General features: G+C 47.7%; 2 long non-coding RNA genes and 1 pseudogene across 3 annotated transcripts; 2 read left to right on the forward strand and 1 right to left on the reverse strand.

Annotated features, from left to right (window-relative positions):
* Positions 1 to 6,903: 6,903 nt before the first annotated feature.
* On the reverse strand, positions 6,904 to 10,225 carry LOC134483064 (uncharacterized). The gene is made up of 2 exons (XR_010059904.1): positions 9,425 to 10,225; positions 6,904 to 9,255 (listed from the first exon to the last, which is right to left on the reverse strand). It is a non-coding gene; the product is annotated as an uncharacterized LOC134483064 (long non-coding RNA).
* Positions 7,928 to 12,131, forward strand: LOC108348824 (uncharacterized). 2 transcript variants are annotated; one of them, XR_001842150.3, is made up of 3 exons: positions 7,928 to 8,808; positions 10,208 to 10,422; positions 11,079 to 12,131. It is a non-coding gene; the product is annotated as an uncharacterized LOC108348824 (long non-coding RNA). The 2 variants fall into 2 exon arrangements; XR_005496359.2 differs by having other exon boundaries at positions 10,303 to 10,422.
* Positions 12,132 to 17,062: 4,931 nt separating this feature from the next.
* On the forward strand, positions 17,063 to 19,441 carry LOC108348740 (60S acidic ribosomal protein P0 pseudogene; annotated as a pseudogene).
* Positions 19,442 to 20,231: the final 790 nt, after the last annotated feature.

Genomic DNA, 20,231 nt, shown 5'->3' on the forward strand with positions numbered 1-20,231 from the left:
TAAAATAAAAAAACCACGGATGGTTCAGGGGTTTGAACCTTGTCCTGCTTGTTCAGAGAACTGAAATCTAATTCCCAGAACCCATACAGGGCAGTTAATAACCACCTGTAATTTCAGCTCCAGGTCTAAAACCTCTTATGACCTCCACTCACACCTGCTCACACACAGACACACCCACAGACACACAAAATGGGGGAGGACTGGAGATGTAGATCACTTTGTAGAATGCTTACTTAGCATACACAGGTTTGATTCCCCAGCCTCACGTAAACCAGCTTGGTAGTACATATCTATAACCCCATACATTAAAGATTTAAAAAGAAAAATCAGAAAGGTGACTCAGCGGTTAAGAGTGAAGGGACCCATGCATGCACCTCGGGGTCCTCACCTCTGGGTCCCAGTAAGCCTAGACCACACCCAAACACAGAGTGATCCTTTATTAAACAAGGCAAAGAGACATGGAGGCTGAATCTCAGCTAGGCAGAAAGAGCAGCAAATAGATTTGCGGGTGTGGTTTTAAAAGGAAACAGGGAGGATCTGTATTACAGTGAGCAAGGATGGGTTGGTGAGTTCTGATTGGACACGTTCATTAGGGTAGACAAGTGGGGAGTCTGGATTGGGAGACCTTGACGTCTTGTCTTGATAGCTGGACCTTGGTGGTCAGCCTCAGGAATGAGTCAAGCCTGAGGAATTGGCCAAATAAGGGAACAGACCTGGGTGGCTAGCGTTTGGAGTGTGGAGGAATCTAAATAAGGGAATGTAGTGGCTTAGCAAGGAAGCGGGAGCTGGAAGAGCAAGGCCTGCTGGTGCCATGTTTGCCATGGTTGTGCCTGCTAGAGCTCTTCAAACAGTGCTTGGTGCTCTTGCCCAGGACCTACGTTTTGTCCCCAGCACCCATGGCAGGTGGCTCATGACGAAATAAAACTCCAGCTCAGGACCTGATAACCTCTTCTGATGAGCATGGATACAAGTCACACACACACACACACACACACACACACACACACACACACACACACACGGAGGGCAGAGTGGGGGGAGCAGGCTGGAGATGCAGCTCACGTTTCAGAGTAATTGCCTAGCGTACATGAGTTTGATCCCCAACACTTGGGAAGTAGACGCAGGAGGATGAGAGAGAGGGTTCTAGTTATCCTGGGCTAGAGACCCAAACTCTATGCAAGACAATACCACTTGGGAAGCAGAAGCAAGAGAATCACCCACGAGTTCAAGGACAATCTGGCATACATCCTGTAGTCCAACCAGGACTACATAGCAAAATCCTTTCTCATAAGACAAGCAGTAAAAACAAAAGAAGGAAGCCAGAAGGCAACGATATATTTAAGATACTGTGGTGGTTTGTCTGTGCTTGGCCCAGGGAGTGGCACGATTAGGAGGTGTGGCCTTGTTGGAGTAGGCGTGTCACTGTGGGTGTGGGCTTTAAGACCCTCACCCTAGCTGCCTGGAAGCCAGTATTCTGCTACCTGCCTTCAGATGAAGATGTAGAACTCTCAGCTCCTCCTGCACCATGCCTGCCTGGATGCTGCCATGTTCCTGCCTTGATGATAATGGACAGAACCTCTGACCCTGTAAGCCAGCCCTGATGAAATGTTGTCCTTATAAGAGATGCCTTGGTCATGGTGTCTGTTCACAGCAATGAAAACCCTAACAGACACAAACACTAAATATTATTTTTTTAAAACCTGTCAGGTAAAAAAAAAATTTTTTTTTTTACTGGACAACTATTCCTTAGGAGACCAAACTCAATGTCTGCCATCAGATGGGTGAATAAAAAAATATGATGCATACCCCAGAAGAATTTTATTCTGGTAGAAAGAACAAAACTATGGGGCTGGAGAGATGGCTCAGTGGTTAAGAATACTCACTGCTCTTCCAGAGGTCCTGAGTTCACTTCCCAGTACCCACATGGTGGCTCACAACCATCTGTAATGGGATACAGTGCCCTCTTCTGGTGCGTCTGAAGACAGTGACAGTGTACTCATATATATAACAAATAATTAAATCTTTTAAAAAAAAAAAAAAGAACAAAATTATGACACTTGCAAAAAAAAATCAGATCATTAAGTTAAACAAGGAAAGGCACCACACACACACACACACACACACACACACACACATTCACACACACACATTCACACACACACACATACACACACACACACAGTATGCAAGTAAAAGGGAGATTATTGGAGCGGAGGTCTAAAGGGAAGGATGAGGAAAAAGCGGAGGAGAAAGGGAAAGGAAGCCAATGGGGTTGGGGATGGGGACAGGAAGGGGGGCAGGAAGCAAAGAAGAGGATGTGATGGTGTGTGCATGGGCTGTCATAATGAAACCCATCTCTTTGTATTCTAGCCAATAAGATATATTAGTGGAAAAGTTATTAGGGGTCCAGTAAGATGGCTGAGTTAGGTAAAGGAGCTTGCCCCAGCCGACGAGTGTTAGGGCCTAGGTAGCATTCCCTGGCTAGCCGTCCATTTTGTGCTGTTCATAAGGAAACTTTCTCATATGCTATTTCTGCTGTTACTAAGAAACTTTCTCATGTTCAAGTTGATTACATATTCTGTTATGTTCTGTGCCCTTGGAAACCAATCACAACAAGAATCAGCCAGAACTGCATTGTATCGTTAGACACAATAACCTTGGACCTGAACCAACCCCCGCCAGCACTCCTTATACCTGCGTGTGAGTTTCCATGGTGTTTGCTTTTGTAAGCTGCCCCTGGGATGGACCCCAGCATCAGAGAGACACCTGCGACAATATAAGAAACTATTTGGAATAAGACTCCATTTTGAGTAGGGGTCGAGTAAGGTTTAAGTCCCCCCCAAACCTCCCTGACGTACTGCTTGGCAGAAAAAGACGTGTAGGTGGGTAACTGACATCCTGGCTTAGCAAGTTAAGACAGGAAAGTCAGACAAGGCAAGTCCCCTGCCACAGCTGAATAGCCTAACCGATGAGAGCAGGATAAAGGTACAACAAAGACTCGTTCACAGGGTCATCCCCATCCCTAACTGGGAGGAAAGCCCTATAGAATCTTGGCTCAGCGGCATAGGCCGGTCTGTGCCTCCCAAATCCAGTCTGTGTCCTGACTGATCTGTCCTAGGGTATATGCTCAATAAACTACCTCTGTCTGAATGGGATCGGTGTTTGTGGGGTTTGTAGGGTGACTCTGGACCCCAACACCTGATAACCCAAGATTGGTTTTGAGAACCCACCCCCACCTCAAGCTGGAAGGAGAGAACCTACTCCACAAAGTTATCCTACGATCTCTACACACCACTGCGGCACATACAACCCCCACTCATCCATACATGCTTCTTTTCTCTCCCTCCCTCCCTCCCCCCTCCCTCCCTCCCCCCTCCCTCCCTCTCTGACTCTCTCCCTGTCTCTCTGTCTGTCTCTCTCCCTCTCTGCCTCTGTTTCTCTCTGTCTCTCACACACACGTGCACACACACCGAGAGAGAGAGAGAGAGAGAGAGAGAGAGAGAGAGAGAGAGAGAGAGGGAGGGAGGGAGAGAGGTGCAGCATTCTTTTAAGAAAATAAAAGATTTAAAGCAAAAGAAGAAGGCTAGGCCAACGAATGTCCTTGATCTTTTAACCCAACCCCCACCCCACCCCACCCCTGAGCGCTGGGATTACAGGCAAAGGAACGCACCGCCACACCAGTACTGTATAGTGCTGGGGACTAAACCCAGAGCCTCGCATGTGCAAAGCTAATACTGTACCTACTGAGCCGCGCCCTCAACCCCCAGAATGGTTTGTAAACATGACCCAACTATACAGTTCGCTGCTTCCGAGAGACTTTAGATTCAGGCCACAAGCAGGGTGAAAATGGAAGACGTTCCAAGGAGTTAGGGTAGAGATACCAATGCCACGCTGTATGGGTTTAAGTTTTAAAGTGTAACAAGGAACGGATCGTTCTCAAAGATAAAACAGAAATACCCAATAACATACGAAAAATGCACAACATCCTCGACCATCAGGGGAATGCAAATCAAAACTGCTTTGGGAGCGCATCTCTCCATAGTCAGGCTGGCTGCCATCGGCTCACCCCATGACAGGGGATTGTATGGTTGAGGGGGAAAGGGAATTATTGTGCAAACTGGTGGGAAGGCAGACTCGCGGACTCTTCAAAACCCTCACGTAGAACTCCGTGACCGAGTTACACCACTTCCGGGTATGTAGCTCCGGGGCTCTGAGACGACGCCACAGAGACGTCTAAACGTCCATGTGGACGGTGGCACTGCTGTAATCGCACCACCCGCGTCGTGGAATCAGCCAAGTGTCCATCAACGGGACAGATGAAGAAAATGTGGCATGAATACACAACGGAACTTTAGCCTGCCGTGAAAAAGAATAAAATTATGGGGTGTATTTTGGTAGGAACAACAAAAAAAAAACTTTTTATTTAGAGATCATACTAAATGAAATAAGATAAAGATAAATGTCGTATATTTTTCTCATTTGGGGGTCCTACGTGCGCCCCATGAAAGCAGATGGGAGAGGAAGGCAAGAGACCGGCAGAGAAGTGGGAGGGATGCCTAAGGGAGACAGCGAGGTTGGGGTGAATATGGTCGAACTAAGCTCCCTCTATGACCTGCCACACTACGTCCAAGCCAACAGAACCTTACGGGAAGAACGCGCTTCTGTACACTGTGTACGCTCTGTGGCTCAACAACTTCTCCTTTTGGAATTTGTTCCAAGGAATGCGTATAGTGAGGAGCAAATGCTAGCTAGAAACACACCCATCCATGGCGTAACGTGTGTGCAAACATTCTGCTGCTTTAACCTAAAAATCAAGAGACGCGGACTTAACCAACTTAGGACCAAAATGAACGCAGGTCCGTTCTACCTGTGTGTGTGAGGCACTTTTTGTGGCTGTGACGAAACGCCACAACTGACGAGTTCCGGTGGGACGAGTAATCTCCAGAGGGGAGTCCATAACGACCGGAGCGGGGAGACTCCGAAGCATGTGGCCGGAGCACGAGGCTCAAAGGGCCCGCCTTCAACCTTAAGAATGAAGCGGACAGGACGAACCGGAAGTGGAGCAAGGTCATAGACCCTCCAAGCCTGCCCCAAATGTCACGCTTCCTCGAACGATGCTCCCTCTCTTTCCGGCTCCACGACCTCACAAAAACAGTGCCACCAGCTGGAAGCCATACGCTCAAATACCTGAGCCCGTGGGGAAGCCACGCCTCGTGCAAACCACCCCAACATATAAAAAATATATAAAAATATATCACAGGTGGACTAGGTGAGGAAAATGTGAAAAATTTAAAAAAAGGAATTAAAATTTTTATAACGTGACACGCAAGGGGAAAGGTACATTATAGACTGATAGAAAAGTCTACTGATCAACGAGATATAACAAATTTAAGCACATAGCCGTTAAATAAAATAATGAAATTCCACAGAGTTTACAGTGGGAAAAACAGTTCTACACTGACAATTTAGGGATTCATTGCCTTACGCTCAGCAATGGGCAGAACATATGAACAGAGACAATGGGCAAGGAGGACACTTGAATACCAGAACTGAATTATACCTAAAAGAGATGTACGGAGCCCTCTCCTCACAGCAGACACTCATTGGGAAGAGCACACAGACCACGGGTGTTTGAATCGACAACTGTCTGTCCTTTACATATGTTATCTTATACTGATAAGAAAGAGAGGTAACTTTGGGCCTCCAGAGATAAGTGCTATCTCTATTTATCTTTCTAGTACACTTTGCGTATTGTGAATTTAGCAATGCGTCAAGCACGAACAAGCATTTCCTTAGGGCCATGGTTTCTTAATATGCAACGAAGCCCATACACAATGGGGGTCAATAAGTAAAACATTGTATCTGAACTTAACTTACGCAATTGCTTCACCAACTGTTCCGGTGAGGAAAGCACCACATTCAGGACTAGAGGAGACGCTCTCACTGTCTCCTAGGATGCTGGCAAGCTTCGTTAGGGAAATTAATTGCGACCATAGGAACAGATCCAAATTCACCCATAAAGTATTTTCGTTTCTACAAGAGAAAATCCAAATTCTTTATGCCAAGGCTTCATTACTGAAACAGAAGCCATTGCAGGCAAGTGGATTAGATCTGACATGGCTCAAAGTAAAGTTTCCCTTTCTTCCTTCTTGTCCCCTTTGCCGTCATCCTGTGTATTTTTTTTCATAACAGTCTAGTCGGGCTTCTTTCTTTTTCAGTGCACTCCAGGTCCTAGTGCATTCTAGGTAAGGGCTCTAGCACTGAGCTGTACCTCAGCCCCAACTACGGGATCTCAGGTCTGAACATGTGCTAAAGATGCTTTTATTACTCAATGTTCCACCTTAGGTAGATGACAAAATGCCAACTATTAGACTCCTTCGCATACAAATAAATATAGTTTCTTCCCAGTAAGAAATTAAAAATAATGGGCTGGGGAGATGGCTCAGTGGTTAAGAGCACTGACTGCTCTTCCAGGGGTCCTGAGTTCAATTCCCAGCAACCACATGGTGGCTCACAACCATCTGTAATGGGATCTGATGCCCTCTTCTGATGTGTCTGAGGAGAGTGTATTAGTAAATTAATAAAATTTTAAAAACCAAAAAAACTAAATAAATAAATAAATAAATAAATAAATAAATAAATAAATAAGTCAGGCTTGGTGATTATGTCTTTAATTTAATCACAGGAGCAACAGAAGTAATTGTTGTGAGTTTGGGACTAGCCTATTCTACATAACAAGTTCCAGGCTAGCTAAGACTACGTAGTAAGACCCTATTTCCAAAAAAAATTGATAATAATAATTATTATTTGCCCCCACCCGCAGGGCAGTCGACCAGGGTCTGGGGTCCACCTAGGAGAGAATGGGGGACAAGAGATGCAAAGAACGGACAGCAAGTCAAGAAGTCTGATCAAGCTGACAATTTTTAATTTTTCTCAGGCTGAAGATATACTGGTAGAAGCAAGGGGAGGGGTTGGGTGACCACAAAAGAAGGGGCCTGGCTTGATAACCAGGATATTGGCTGGGTAAATCGGCCAAGCGGGGGAACAGCAGGGTGGGTTGCTTAGTGACCTGACCATCAGTGCCTGACCACCGGTACTCAGTGATCTGACACCTAGATTTATGCTATCTATTGAATTTATGTAGAGCTGCGGGTGCTGCTTTGATCTAACCTAAGGCTATTGCTTTTTGTTCTATCATAAGGCTAAAATATAATTGCTTTTTAACCTAAAGACTATTGCTTATTATTCTAGCATAAGGCTAGAACACAATTGCTTTTTAACTTGAAGGCTGCTTTCGCCATCTCAAGGCTGCTCCCAACAATTATTATTACTAATAACAAACAAAATAAGACATACATATGTACTATATTTCTGTAATGAAAATTCCATGTCATTGTTTTGAATACAGTGAGTGGAAACCAATGTCCTCAGAAGGGAAACAGTACCAGATTCCAGTTCACAAGAGTTAGGAATGTAGGGTTCTCATAGTAACCAGAATCCACCCAAGCACCCCTACTCTCACTCTTAAGCCACACCCCTTCCCAATCAGCACCTTAATTTCCCGGTAAATGACTAGAGAAGTAGAACTCAGTTGTCCTTTAGCAGTCAAGAGGAATGGACACTTCTGCCTGTTCTTCACTAACATCTTCAGGGTTCATGATGCACACATCAAGACCACGAGGCCTTGGGGCGAAGAACAAGGGGGTGAGCCCTTTTCTAAGAGCACCCCCGCGGCTCGGGTCTCCCGAGACCGTAGTGCAGTTCTCTTCGTCCTATCAGTTCACAGATGCTTGACTAGGAGCCTAAACAGTCAGGACAAAGGACTGACCCTTAGGAAAAGAGATGACGAAACAAAGGGCCCATGTGAACAAGGGAGAAGAAGTACGAATGGCAGTCACGGAGTGTACTCCCTTTTTTGGTTTCTTTTTTTTTTTTTTTTTTTTTTTTTCGGAGCTGGGGACCGAACCCAGGGCCTTGCGCTTCCTAGGCAAGCGCTTTACCACTGAGCTAAATCCCCAACCCCCCCTTTTTAAACAAGTACAAAGTCACTCAGAGAACCCTCAGGAGCAGGTTTCCCAGTGCCTGGTGCTTCAGAGAGGGGCGGCAAGACTCACAGAAGCTAAGTAGGGCAGGCAGTGGCAGCTTGGAGACAAGATGAAGTAAGTTACCCTGCATCCGGGGAACAGAGAAAAATAAACTACTCACAGGCTCAAGGTGGCAAGAAGCAGAAGCCCGGGAGAAGCAGAAGACCCGAAGAAGCACAGCCTGGTCATTTTGCACCAGTAGTGGAACGATCACGTGATACGTTATCAACACCAACTCTGTACCAAGGTAGGGCTCATGTTCCCACAATTGCCGAGGCTGTGCCAACAGCAGCAGCCCTCCACTCCCAGGAGGATTCCCCAGTCCTACTGCTGTCTCATTGGAAAACCCCACTAGGGCTATACAGTGCAACCTCCCTGACTGCTGTAGCCTCACCCTGCTGGGCCAATGGGGCCATGATCTACCATCTTGTCTCAGATCCTCCTAGAAGACAAGGATCCATAGTGTGGTCTCTTCCATATCCCACGCTCATGTTTTTGTGCTTCATGTTGGCTCTGCTACTTTAAGTTGTCACAAGCGTAGGACAGAAGTGTTGTCTCGTGCCCTTAGCACAGGTGGCTGTAACGTGTCTCACGGAGAAGAGGCATGCGTAGAAAAAGCTTCATCTCAGGCACACTGTGTTGCTGGCTGTGGGTTCAGTCATAATGACTCCACAGTGCGTGGGAAACAAGGTTTTTCAGCGTCTGCAGTAACCGAAGGAAACAGGTACTACTACTACGAGGCTCGCCTCTGCCTCGTGGGGAAGCAAAGTGATTTCTGACACGTGAACAAACTATTGGTAGAAACCGCGATCAGCGTTTGTTCACTTGTAAATCGGCGCCTTCAACCCCAGCGTGGTATCTATTGATAGTTCCGTATTGCAGAACGGGTATCGGAACTCAGGTCCTGGAGGGTGTTAGCCAACCACTCTGGCACCAAGCGGCACCCTCAACTCTGAGTGCGCCAGTTGGTTAGGGGACATTTTTATGATGTGTTTTAAAATAAAATTAGGATGATCTTTATCCTGAGACCTCAAACTTAACGCCCTGAGATGCATGAGTGGTTCTCTCCCAGCCAAAATTGCCTGGCCAGTAGGCTAGCACGAGCCTTACGTCACCATATTTATACTCACTGTTGCCTGTACAGAGGTGCGCTGGCCAGCAACGGTGAAAACTGAAGGAAGTGAGAAAACATTGGAGATTAGCCACTCGCAAAAATTGAAACCACACGTTTTGAACAGAAAACAGGACAAAACGATACAATTCCTAACTCGGATTCTGTTCTTTCTCATAATAGTCATTTAAATATATTCTGGTTTTCTCATAAAAATCAAAATGCTCACCATTTTAAAAACAAGTCCAGCTTAGGCACAGACTTCTGATTCCAGAATTGGAGAGGCAGAGGCAGGTATATTTCTGAGTCCAGCATGATCTAGGTTAGCTAGGACTACATAGTAAGACCCTATCCTGAAAAATAAAAAGGTGTTGGAGAGATCGCTTCATGGTTAAGAGCACTTGTGGTTCTTGCAGAGGACCATGGTTCAACTCCCAGAACCTACACGGCAGCTAACTGTAACTCCAGTTCCATGGTTTACATTGCCCTCTTCTGGCCTCCATGGGTAATGCATGCACAGTGCACAGACGTACATGCAGGTAACATTCATACACACAAATAAAAATAAACCCTAAAGTAAATTTTAAAACGATAGCAAAAAGTTCCCTCACTCCTGACATTATAATTAACATATCTTTGGTTGGCCCATGTATTTCTGCTTCTTTAGTGATTTTTCTACAGTGATTTTACTGTCCTTTATTTAATTCCGAATTAGAAAATTAGAAGCAAACATATTTCTGGTCCTGCCATGGCACATCGCTAGAGCTTAGAAACAATAAGGACCCGTTCTCTGACCCTGGCTGGCTTTGTGTTCTCAGCCATCAGGGCTCAGTGGCAGCTGCTTATGGGCTAATGTCGGAAACACTCATGTGTATGGCCATGAGGAACAGCCAGACTTGAGAGCAAGTTCCTTCTTCGGTTTTTGTGTCATTCTTTAGTGACCACTGGACAACTAAGGCAGACCCAGACTCTGACCCATGGACGAGACTCAAGCTCATTCTCTCTTGCATAGGCCAACAGTGACCACGTAACCACACACTGGAGTAAGGTGTCTGACCTAACCTTCTGCTTGACGAAGCTGACTCAATATCGGCCTTCACTCTACAGATGCCAATAGAATCCTGAGGGCCAAATCAAAAGACCTGACTACAGGAGATGAAGAACAGTTGCCTTGCTACTCTCCCAGAGTCAACGGTTTTTCCACTTCAATCATTCTCCCTTTAACCAGTAAGGACCCTTGGGCTTGTTCAACCATCCTCCCTTTAACCAGTAAGGACCCTTGGGCTTGTTCAACCATCCTCCCTTTAACCAGTAAGGACCCTTGGGCTTCTTCAACCATTCTCCCTTTAACCAGTAAGGACCCTTGGGCTTCTTCAACCATTCTCCCTTTAACCAGTAAGGACCCTTGGGCTTGATCTCGCTTCCTCTGCTGGAAACTTCACTGTTCAGATGTTCAGAACCAGGAATTAGCCAAAAAAAAAAAAAGCAAAATCGCCAGACGGCCATGAGAATGAATGGAAATCTGCAATTGGTGGGGGGAGGGAGGAGGGGGCATCTCCAGGAAGAGACCGAGAGAGACCTGGGATAAGGGAGGCACCCAAGAATCAATAGGGTGATCTTAGCTGTGACTCACAGCATTGAGGATACGGATCCTGAGTTGGCCACTTCCTGTTGCCAGACAGGAACCTCAATGGAGCGATAGGTACACTAACACACCCACAAAACTTTTGACCCAAAAATTTATCCCGTCTACAAGAAATGAACAACAGGCAGGGGGTGGGGGGATTGGGGACTGAGGGAATGGCCAACCAACAACCTGAGACCCATTCCATGGGCAAGCACCAACCCCTGACACAATTAATGATACTCTGTTTTGCTTGCAGACAGGAGTAAAGAATGGCTGTCCCCTGACAAGCTCCACCCAGCAGCTGACTCAGACAGATGCGGACACCCACAGCCAAACAGTGAATAGAGCGTGGGGACGCTTATGGAAGAACAGGAGGAAGGATTGTGGCTTCCTGGAGGAGAGAGGAACTCCACGGGAAGACCGAATGAACCAACTAACCTGCATCCTCAGGGCTCTCAGAGACTGAACTATCAACCAAAGAACATACACAGGCTGGACCTAGGACTTCCTGCACATCTGTAGAAGTGCAGCTTGGTCTCCACGTGGTTCCCAAACAACTGGAAGGGGTGGGGGGAAGGGAGCTTTGAAAGCCCACCCCCCAGTGACACGCTTCCTCCAACAAGGCCACACCTCTTACTCCTTTTAACCCTATCAAAGAATTCCACAACCTGGTGCCCAAGCCCTGGAATACCTGAGTCTATGCGACCATTCTTATTCAAACCACCACGTGGTCTGTCGTGGCAAGGAAAACACAGGCACAGAAGCGAAAGACCTGGTCACGCTGCACCCTGCCTGGAAGCAGAGAGAACAGGTGCCCTTACCCACTGAGCCATCCTCAGCTCAAGAAAAATTTTTGAGAAGTTAACTGAGCCAACTTTTAGGGATTTTTTGTTTCTTTCGTTTTTTTCTTTTTGTTTTGTTTTTTGGTTTTGTTTTGTTTTGGATTTTGGGTTTGTTTGTTTTTTTTGTTTTTGTTTTTGTTTTTTGGAAACAAGGTTTCACAATGTAGCTTTCAAGACTAGCCTTGCACTCCCACTGAAGACTTGGTCCCTAGGTAGCTGTGCTATTTTAGAAAATGCTGGAAACTACTTTACCTAGTATGGCCTTGTGGGAAGAAACATGTCAGTCAGGAGAGCGTCCTTAGGAGAACGTGCCTGCCACTGGTATACTTTACCTCACGGTGGTCTGAAGCATCAGAGCCTGTTCATAACCTGAAACCTGTGAAAACCTGTCAAAATCCATTCTTCTTCCTCCGCTTCCTTCAGACACTTGTCACAGTGACTATGAGAGAGAGAGAGAGAGAGAGAGAGAGAGAGAGAGAAGAAAAAAAACTGACTTCATGCCTCCCACAAGCTTCATAGATAATGAATAGATAATGGCTATAACTATTAAGTACCCAGAATCCGGAAGATGTTAAATACTGTTAATGGTTTCCAGCATGACTTCCTTATTCAGATGAGGGGGCTGGGTTTAAAGATATCAGAGACAAACACTCACAAGAAGCCTATGAAAGCCAGCAGTATAATCTGTCTTCCTCCTACACTCACATGCACACACATGTGCACACACACGTGCACACACACACAACCGCACACAACCACACAACCTCTGAATGCCCTTCAGAACGTCCTGAAGCACTTATGAGGCCGAGGTCAGGCTGCTGGCTGACTGTCAGATACTGGGGCATCGCTACTCTCTGAGAGAGGCCCTAAGCAGGAACTGAGTAACAGTCACAGTGATGGATGATGGGCCGAGGTTTTGTGTTCTATTTCTAACAGCTTATCTCTGCTAGATCCGGGATTTCTGAGATAACATGTAACCGAAAGAAATGCCAGCCATCACTTCCTAAGTGAGACTGCACAGGCATGGTGCTTGCAAGTTCTCCTTTCAGTTCACTTACGAGTGAAACACTGGGGCCTGGGGTAATGATGCACACCTGTAATCCCCACACAAGAGGCAGAGACAGAAACATCAGGAGTTCAAAGCCAGCCTTGGCCACACTGAGTGTGAGGTCAGCTTGCAGGGGAAAGATGTGTATCTATGATACTCAGTGTTAACTGAAGGCAGATTAATCAACCAGAAAGAATGTACGTAAAGGCAAAGTATTCATGTTGAGCTACCTACGCTTTCCCCACGAGTATCACAGAGGGACGGACCCTTTGGGCAGCAATTAAAAAAGACCCCTGCCACTCAAGATTTCTGCTTGCACAAAGTCCTTGAACCAGAAAGAGACAATTTTATGCCACGGGATGCTGTGTCTGGAAATCAGACTTCTGAGCTGGGAAGCTGACAAACATCGCAAACACCATTTAATAAACCCCAGAAACAGGACTGGAGAGATAGTTCAGCAGTTAAGAGCACTGACTGCTCTTCCAGAGGTGGTTCTGAGTGCAATTCCCAGCAACCACACGGTGGCTCACAACCATCTATAATTGGATCTGAGGCCCTCTTCGGTGTCTGAAGACAGCAACAGTGTACTCCTATAAATAAATTAATTTTTTAAAAAAAGGATTTTGTTTTTGTTTTATCGTTCTCCTCTCTGTCTCTCTCTGTCTCTGTCTCTCTCTCTCTCTCTCTCTGTGTGTGTGTGTGTGTGTGTGTGTGTGTGTGTGTGTGTGTGTGTGTGTGTGTGCTTTGTTTTGTTGAGACAGGGTGGTAGCCTTAAACTCATAGAGATCCATCTGCCTCTCCCTCCCAAGTGCTGGGATTAAAGGCATGAGCCACCACACTGACAGAAAATGAATTTTGATTTTGGCTTAGTTTTACCCCCTCCCCATCAAGCTGCATCAAAGAATTTCTAAAATCCTAAAAAAAAGCCAAGTCCCTTGCTGCACAAAACCTTAGGAATCTCGAGCATTGGCCTGTGCTTTGTGACACGTGAAAAAGCGTTCTGCCCACACTCTCTCACAGGTACGACCTGGGATTGGTCCCTGGACAGCCTACAGAGGTCAATAAACAGGGATATGAGGCCTCCAGGCAGATTTCCTTAGATGTAGAAGCTGAGACTGTAAATGTCTGCTGGCTGGCTACCCGGAGATCGTTAGGTGTTCATGGGTGAGGGAAATTCCTTACTGACTTTCTAGCAGAGGCCTGCGTTAATCCGATTCGAGTGACTATTTGATTCTTTGGCAAATCTTTTCAGGTTTTCTTTTAAAGCATTCATTCTGTAATTATGTGTATAGGTGTGTGCCCATGTGGGCATGTTCATGTGAATGCTGGTGCCTGTGGAGAGAGCAGAGACACTGGATTCCCCATGAAGCTAGAATTACAGAAGCTTGCGAGCTACCTCATGTGGGTACTAAAAATCAAACTCGGGTCCTCTAGAAGAACGACGCACTGAGCCATCTCTCCAACGCTATAGCCTTCTGAGGCAAGGTCTCTGTGTGTAGCCCAGGCTGACACCACACTTCCGATCCTCTTTAGTCTGTTTTATTTAAGGCTCATATACAAGGCAGTCTTAGTCACTGTTCTCTTGCTCTGAAGAGACACCGTGACCAAGCAACACTTATAAAAAGAACGCATTTAAATGGGGGCTTGGCGACCGTCTCAGAGGCTTACTATCCTCATATTGATGGCAGCACGCAGGCAGACGCAGTGCTGGAGAAGTAACTGAGAGTTCTATGTCCTGATCCTTGGGCAGTTGGGAGAGAGGGAGAGACTGTGCCTGGCGTGGGTTTTCGAATCCTCGAAGCCCATCCCCAGTAACACGCTTCCTCCAACAAGCCTTCATCTCCCAATCCTTCTAATCCTTTCAAACAATTCTGCTCCCTGGTGACTGAGCATTCAAATACATGAGCCCATGAGGGCCATTCTTATACAAATCACCACAGAGGCTGAGTGGAGTGCTCTGTAAAGTGTGCACCAGAAGTGCTCCGTCTTGTCTCTTAATACATATGGTTCCTGACGGCACCGACCACCACTCTTCCCCAGTGAAGGACCCCTGAAGAGATGAAGGAGAGGACCTGAAAATGCTTGGCTAGCTTCCTAGGATCCTTTTCTGGAGGGATAAGTCAGCTCCTCTGGAATATGGAAGCCTGGCAGACTGAGCCACAGATGTGACTTTTGCGGCCATGACTAAACGAAGGCACCCAGTTCAGCTGTCTGTTGGCAGCACCTGGGCCTCAGAGCAATAATTGACAGGGCATCCAGAACCCCCGCCCTCTGGAAGCACTTCCCCCATGTACCTCCCTCTGTACATGCCTGGCCTAAATCACATTAAGATCAGGCGCATCAACAAAGGAGTGACCCGGGAAGGGCTTACTGATGTGCCGGGGACCCTAAACTGCTGGACACCACCTACAGGGGCTCTAAATCAAGAGCCTGCCACCCGCAGGCCTGTGTATGTTTCCCAGCCTCTGTCCTTCCTCTCTCCCAAGTGAAGCTTTTGCACCACAGCATACTGGTGTCCCATGGCCCATGCACCTGCGGGGGTGGAGGGCTGGGAGGGGGGAGTGTCTCGTGCCTCTAGCCTCAAGGTGCCTATGGGGCTACCTCTGGTCTGAATTCCTCCTCAAGCAGAGGGCATTATCCTGAGTGTGGAACAGAGGACGTTCTAGACAAGTGGACATATATACTGTGACCCCCCCCCTTTTCAACTGGTGGCTTGGGAATCACAGAGGTGCAAAACAAACATGGCAGAGATGGGTACCCCAGGGAGTGGAACAGATTAGAAGGATCAGCAGATGTGGCCCGGTTAGAGGATGTGTATAATAGTGTAGGGCTTTGGGTAAGGGGAAGACTGCGTCTTGCAGGGTTGTCTTGGTGTGGGCATGTCTGGTGTGAGAGGCTGTGACAGGCTGTGGGTCTAGGTGTCCATGTAGAGTCAACGTTGAGGCGAGTGATAATGTCTGAACATAGGACTCTAATCAGGATAAGGGACTATGTTGTGCTAAGTGTAGAATATGTCAGAGTGAGTGGAGGGGGTGGAACCTGGGAGACTGGAGTCTAAAAATGAGGCTGACTAAAACCTAACGCAGTAGCCAACTTTTTACTAACGATATTTTTATACCCAGCACCAAGTTGACGGAACGCCCGTCAACTTTTTACTCTGAGGGTTAAGAGGAGTCCCATGAGGAAAGCGTACAATCACAAGGGCAAACCGCATACAGCGAGAAATACACATATATGTTTTTCCGTAGAGGCGTGTGAACAGTGACAAAAGCCAGCTGTAGAGTAATACGAAGGGAACTCAGTGCTCTCCACTCGGCTTGGGAGAGGCATGAAAGCTCATTCCAAGGGCACGTCCACAGTTCTGAGGAAATTTAGGTCACGAGACTCTTGCCTGGGTTTCTTGGGATTTTCTCACACGCACTCACAACTCTTCTGACGTGACTCAGTTCTTGGACCGTGTTTCAACACAGTGCCATGTTGGATTCCCTCTGGGTATTGCGCTGGGTCTTGGTAGAGGGATTGGCAGATGGCTTCTGCTGTGCCGGGGCTGATCACAGACACAGAGCGCCCCAGGGAACACCAGGTCCAATTCCTCCGCCAAGCAGCAAGGGCAATCTGAAACGGCCCCTCCTGTATCTGGCACGTGTGCCTCCTCATAGAGGTTCAGAGATCCAGTATGACAAATTTTCTGGCCACAGGGAGCCTTATGGGAGGACATGCCCAGGCAACAAACAGAGTTTCAGAGCCCTCCCTGCTGCTCGAAGTCACAGGAAGGTCTCAGTTGTGAGTGGCCAGAGCAAGGACAAAGTCTTGCTCACAACTAGAGGACAGTGACGGCAACAAGAAGGCATGCTAGAATCCCGTCCCTCAACCTGAGGTTGTAGCAAGGCTGAAAGCAATGGGGTCACCCCTAATCTGGGGCAGGTTCTACCAAGCTGGGTATAAAAATATCGTTAGGTGTCCCTCCGTGGGGTCATAAAGCCCAACATGGAAGTAAGGCTATAGAAATACACAGAGGGGGGCTGGGGATTTAGCTCAGCGGTAGAGCGCTTGCCTAGCAAGCACAAGGCCCTGGGTTCGGTCCCCAGCTCCGAAAAAAAAAAATACACATAGGGTACTTGTTTCAGATAACATGACAAGCAGCTGAGTAGGTTAAAGAGAACACACGTGGGAGCTGCTGCTTCCCAAGGACGCTTGCTCAGAGTCATGATGTTAAGCCATCTTTAGAACACTGGACTCTTGACTTTACGAACTGGGTCAGGTGCTGGAGTGCCGGGGAGGTGACTCTAGCGCTTGCAGGAAGACCCGAGTTTGGATTTCCAGCAGGCGTGTAAACCCAGGTGTGGTATCATGGATGTGTCACCCCAGTGCTTCGAGAAAGTATGAGACGGGGGTCTCTGGGGGCTCACTGGACCAGTTAGCCTAAGTACAGGTTCAACAGGAGACCCTATCTCAAATGACGTAGAATGTGATTGAAAAGGTCACACATATGCACGCAGACACAGACAGACAAATAGACACCCACACACGCGCACACACGCACGCACGCACGCACGCACGCGATATACTCCGCCCACGAAGATCTGGCATGACTTGGTGTCAGTTCACTGTACTGGACACCACCTAGAGAGCTAGTCAGTGTACCTGGTGTCAGAACTACCTGGGTATAGCAGGAGCCACTTTAGCCAGCAGGTGCTGAGCCCTGCTTCTCAAAGGGGATCAGCCCACATCTCTGCCACCCAGTTCCCCCCAAGTCCCCTCCCACTTCTCACCCCACCATCCTCCCACCCGCTACCTCCCCACCTCCCCCACCTCCCGCTCCAGTAAAGGCATCACGTCCCACTGCGGAAGAGTGGTCAACAGGTACGAGTATGTGGTGGTTTGACTAAGAATGGCCCCCATTGGCTCATAGATTTGAATGCTTGATCATCAGGGCGTGGCGTTACTCAAGGATTAGGAGATGTGGCCTGTTGGAGTACGATGGCCTTCTTGGAGTAGGTGTGTCCTTAAGTGGGTCACTGGACGTGGGCTTGAACCAGCCCTGGAGTGGTGGCACAAGCCTTTTATCCCAGACCTCTGGAGGCAGAGGCAGGAGGCCAACCTGGCCTATGGAGTTAGTTCCAGGACAGCCAGGGACAAACAAAAAAAAACTGTCTTTAAAAAAAAGGGGGGGGGGCTGGGGATTTAGCTCAGTGGTAGAGTGCTTACCTAGGAAGCGCAAGGCCCTGGGTTCGGTCCCCAGCTCCGAAAAAAAGAACCAAAAAAAAAAAAAAAAAAAAAAAAAAAGGCTCTCATCAGGCATCCTCATTAGAGTGACGTCGTCTTTAAACCCCGCGTGGCAATCCCTGACGCACTGGTGTGACGCCCAGGAAAGACAGGGCGACTTCCTTAAGATCATCCAACTTTTGGATGATTACCCAAAATGCTTCATTGTGGGAGCAGACAATGTGGGCTCCAAGAAGATGCAGCAGATCCGCATGTCCCTCTGAGGGAAGGCTGTGGTGCTGATGGGCAAGAACGCCATGATGCGCAAAGCCATCCTGGGCCACCTGGAGAACAACCGAGCTCTAGAGAAACTGCTGCCTCACATCCGGGGGAACGTGGGCTTCGTGTTCACCAAGGAGGACCTCACCGAGATTAGGCTATGCGCCTGGCCAATAAGGTGCCAGCTGCTGGGCGAGCCGGTGCCATCGCTCCATGTGAGGTCACTGCGCATGCTCAGAACATTGGTCTGGGGCCAGAGAAGACCTCTTTCTTCCAAGCTTTGGGCATCACCACTAAAATCTCCAGGAATTCTGAGTGTTGTGCAGCTGATAAAGACTGGAGACAAGGTAGGAGTCGGTGAAGCCACACTGCTGAACATCTCCCCCTCCTCCGTTAGGCTGATCATCCAGCAGGTGTTCGACAACGGCAACATTTACGACCCTGAGGTGCTGGGCATCACGGAGCAGGCCCCGCACTCTCGCTCAGGGTATAGTCTTGAGGCTGCATGTAACAATTTAAACCGTGCTACTGTGTATAACTAGAGTCTAGGTGAGAGTGTTATGGGTGGGCCTGACAGGTACACACCTCCTCACAGCCTGAAGCTTTCCTGTTGTCTTTGTTTTGTTTTTGAGATAGTTTTGCTGTCAACCCAGGCTGTCAACTCAATTCTCCTGCCTTTGCCTCCCACACACTAAGACCATGGGTCTGTGTTACCATGGCTGGCTTGGAGCTGTTTTAAACAAGAAAACTACTACTACTAGCTGTGCCAAGATGTGACTGAGGTAAAAGTCCGTGAAAAGGACACTTATTTGAGGGTTAGCGGCAGACGGATACAGAATGTTCTCTTACTCCATTTCAGCTGGAGTCCACGTTGAGTTATGAGTCAAATTCTCTGTGTGGGTCTCGGAACAGCTGAAGGTGTAATGACAAGCAGCTGACTTCCTGCGCACAGAATCCGGAGGTAACAAGGAGCCATTGTTTTGCCATCAACCTAAGAGATGTTTACAGATGCTGACTTGATAAAAACTTGAAAAAGACATTTGTTCTGGAAGACAGACAGCAGCCTGCCAGCTCTGACTGCTGGTGGCTGAATGTCGCTGGCTGTCATTGGGAGTGAGCAGAGGTCACTGTGGCACCTGGAGCTATCTGAACGCAAGCAGAGGGAGGGATCCAAGTCCCACTCAACAGCGCCCCATGCACACAGTCTGTAATCTTGTTTCAGCTCACTGGGAATTAATGTTCTTTCTGCAGTCCAAGTACCATGGTTTTCACGTTTTTCATGCTGTTGAGCCTTTTGTCTTGGCTCTGCTGTTTAAAACAAACCAGAGGGGGGCTGGGGATTTAGCTCAGTGGTAGAGCGCTTACCTAGGAAGCGCAAGGCCCTGGGTTCGGTCCCCAGCTCCGAAAAAAAGAACCAAACCAAAACAAAACAAAACAAAAACCAGAGGATAATTTACAAGATGCAGCATCAACAAGTAGTGAATTGAGCCTCTGCCTTGGAGCTCATACAAACGACTCAGCGAGACGAGAGCAGTGCGTAGCTTGTGACCAAGAGCCACAGACTCCCTAGGTGGCGAAGAGCAGGTCAGCTGGCACGGGACGCATTTTAGAAAATACACGAGGAAGAGGGGGTCAGAAGCACAGAGCTCTGTCACTGTAGAGTAATCATATCTGGGTAACTTGGGCAGCCCTTCGCCCTGTGATTCACTCTGCTCCGTTACAGTCTCCACACAAAGCTGTTTTTCCTGCTTTTGGGACCCTATTCTTCCTGTTGGGTTGCCTCATCCAGCCTCAATGCGGGTGGGGCCGCCATTACCTAGTCGTATTACAACTCGATGTGCCATAGCTGTTTGACATCCTGGTAGGCCTGCCCTTTTCTGAAGGGAAACATAGGAGGTATGGATTTTGGGAGAGGAGATATGTGGGGGAGGGACTGGGAGGAGAGGAGGGAAGAAATACCGCTGTTGGGGTGTATTATATGAGAATTAAAAAAAGAAAAAAAAAAGCCTTCAGGTTGTTGGTCAAGGGGGCCTCT

Source organism: Rattus norvegicus, chromosome 18 (assembly GCF_036323735.1).
Source record: "Rattus norvegicus strain BN/NHsdMcwi chromosome 18, GRCr8, whole genome shotgun sequence".
NCBI classification, from domain to species: domain Eukaryota; kingdom Metazoa; phylum Chordata; class Mammalia; order Rodentia; family Muridae; genus Rattus; species Rattus norvegicus.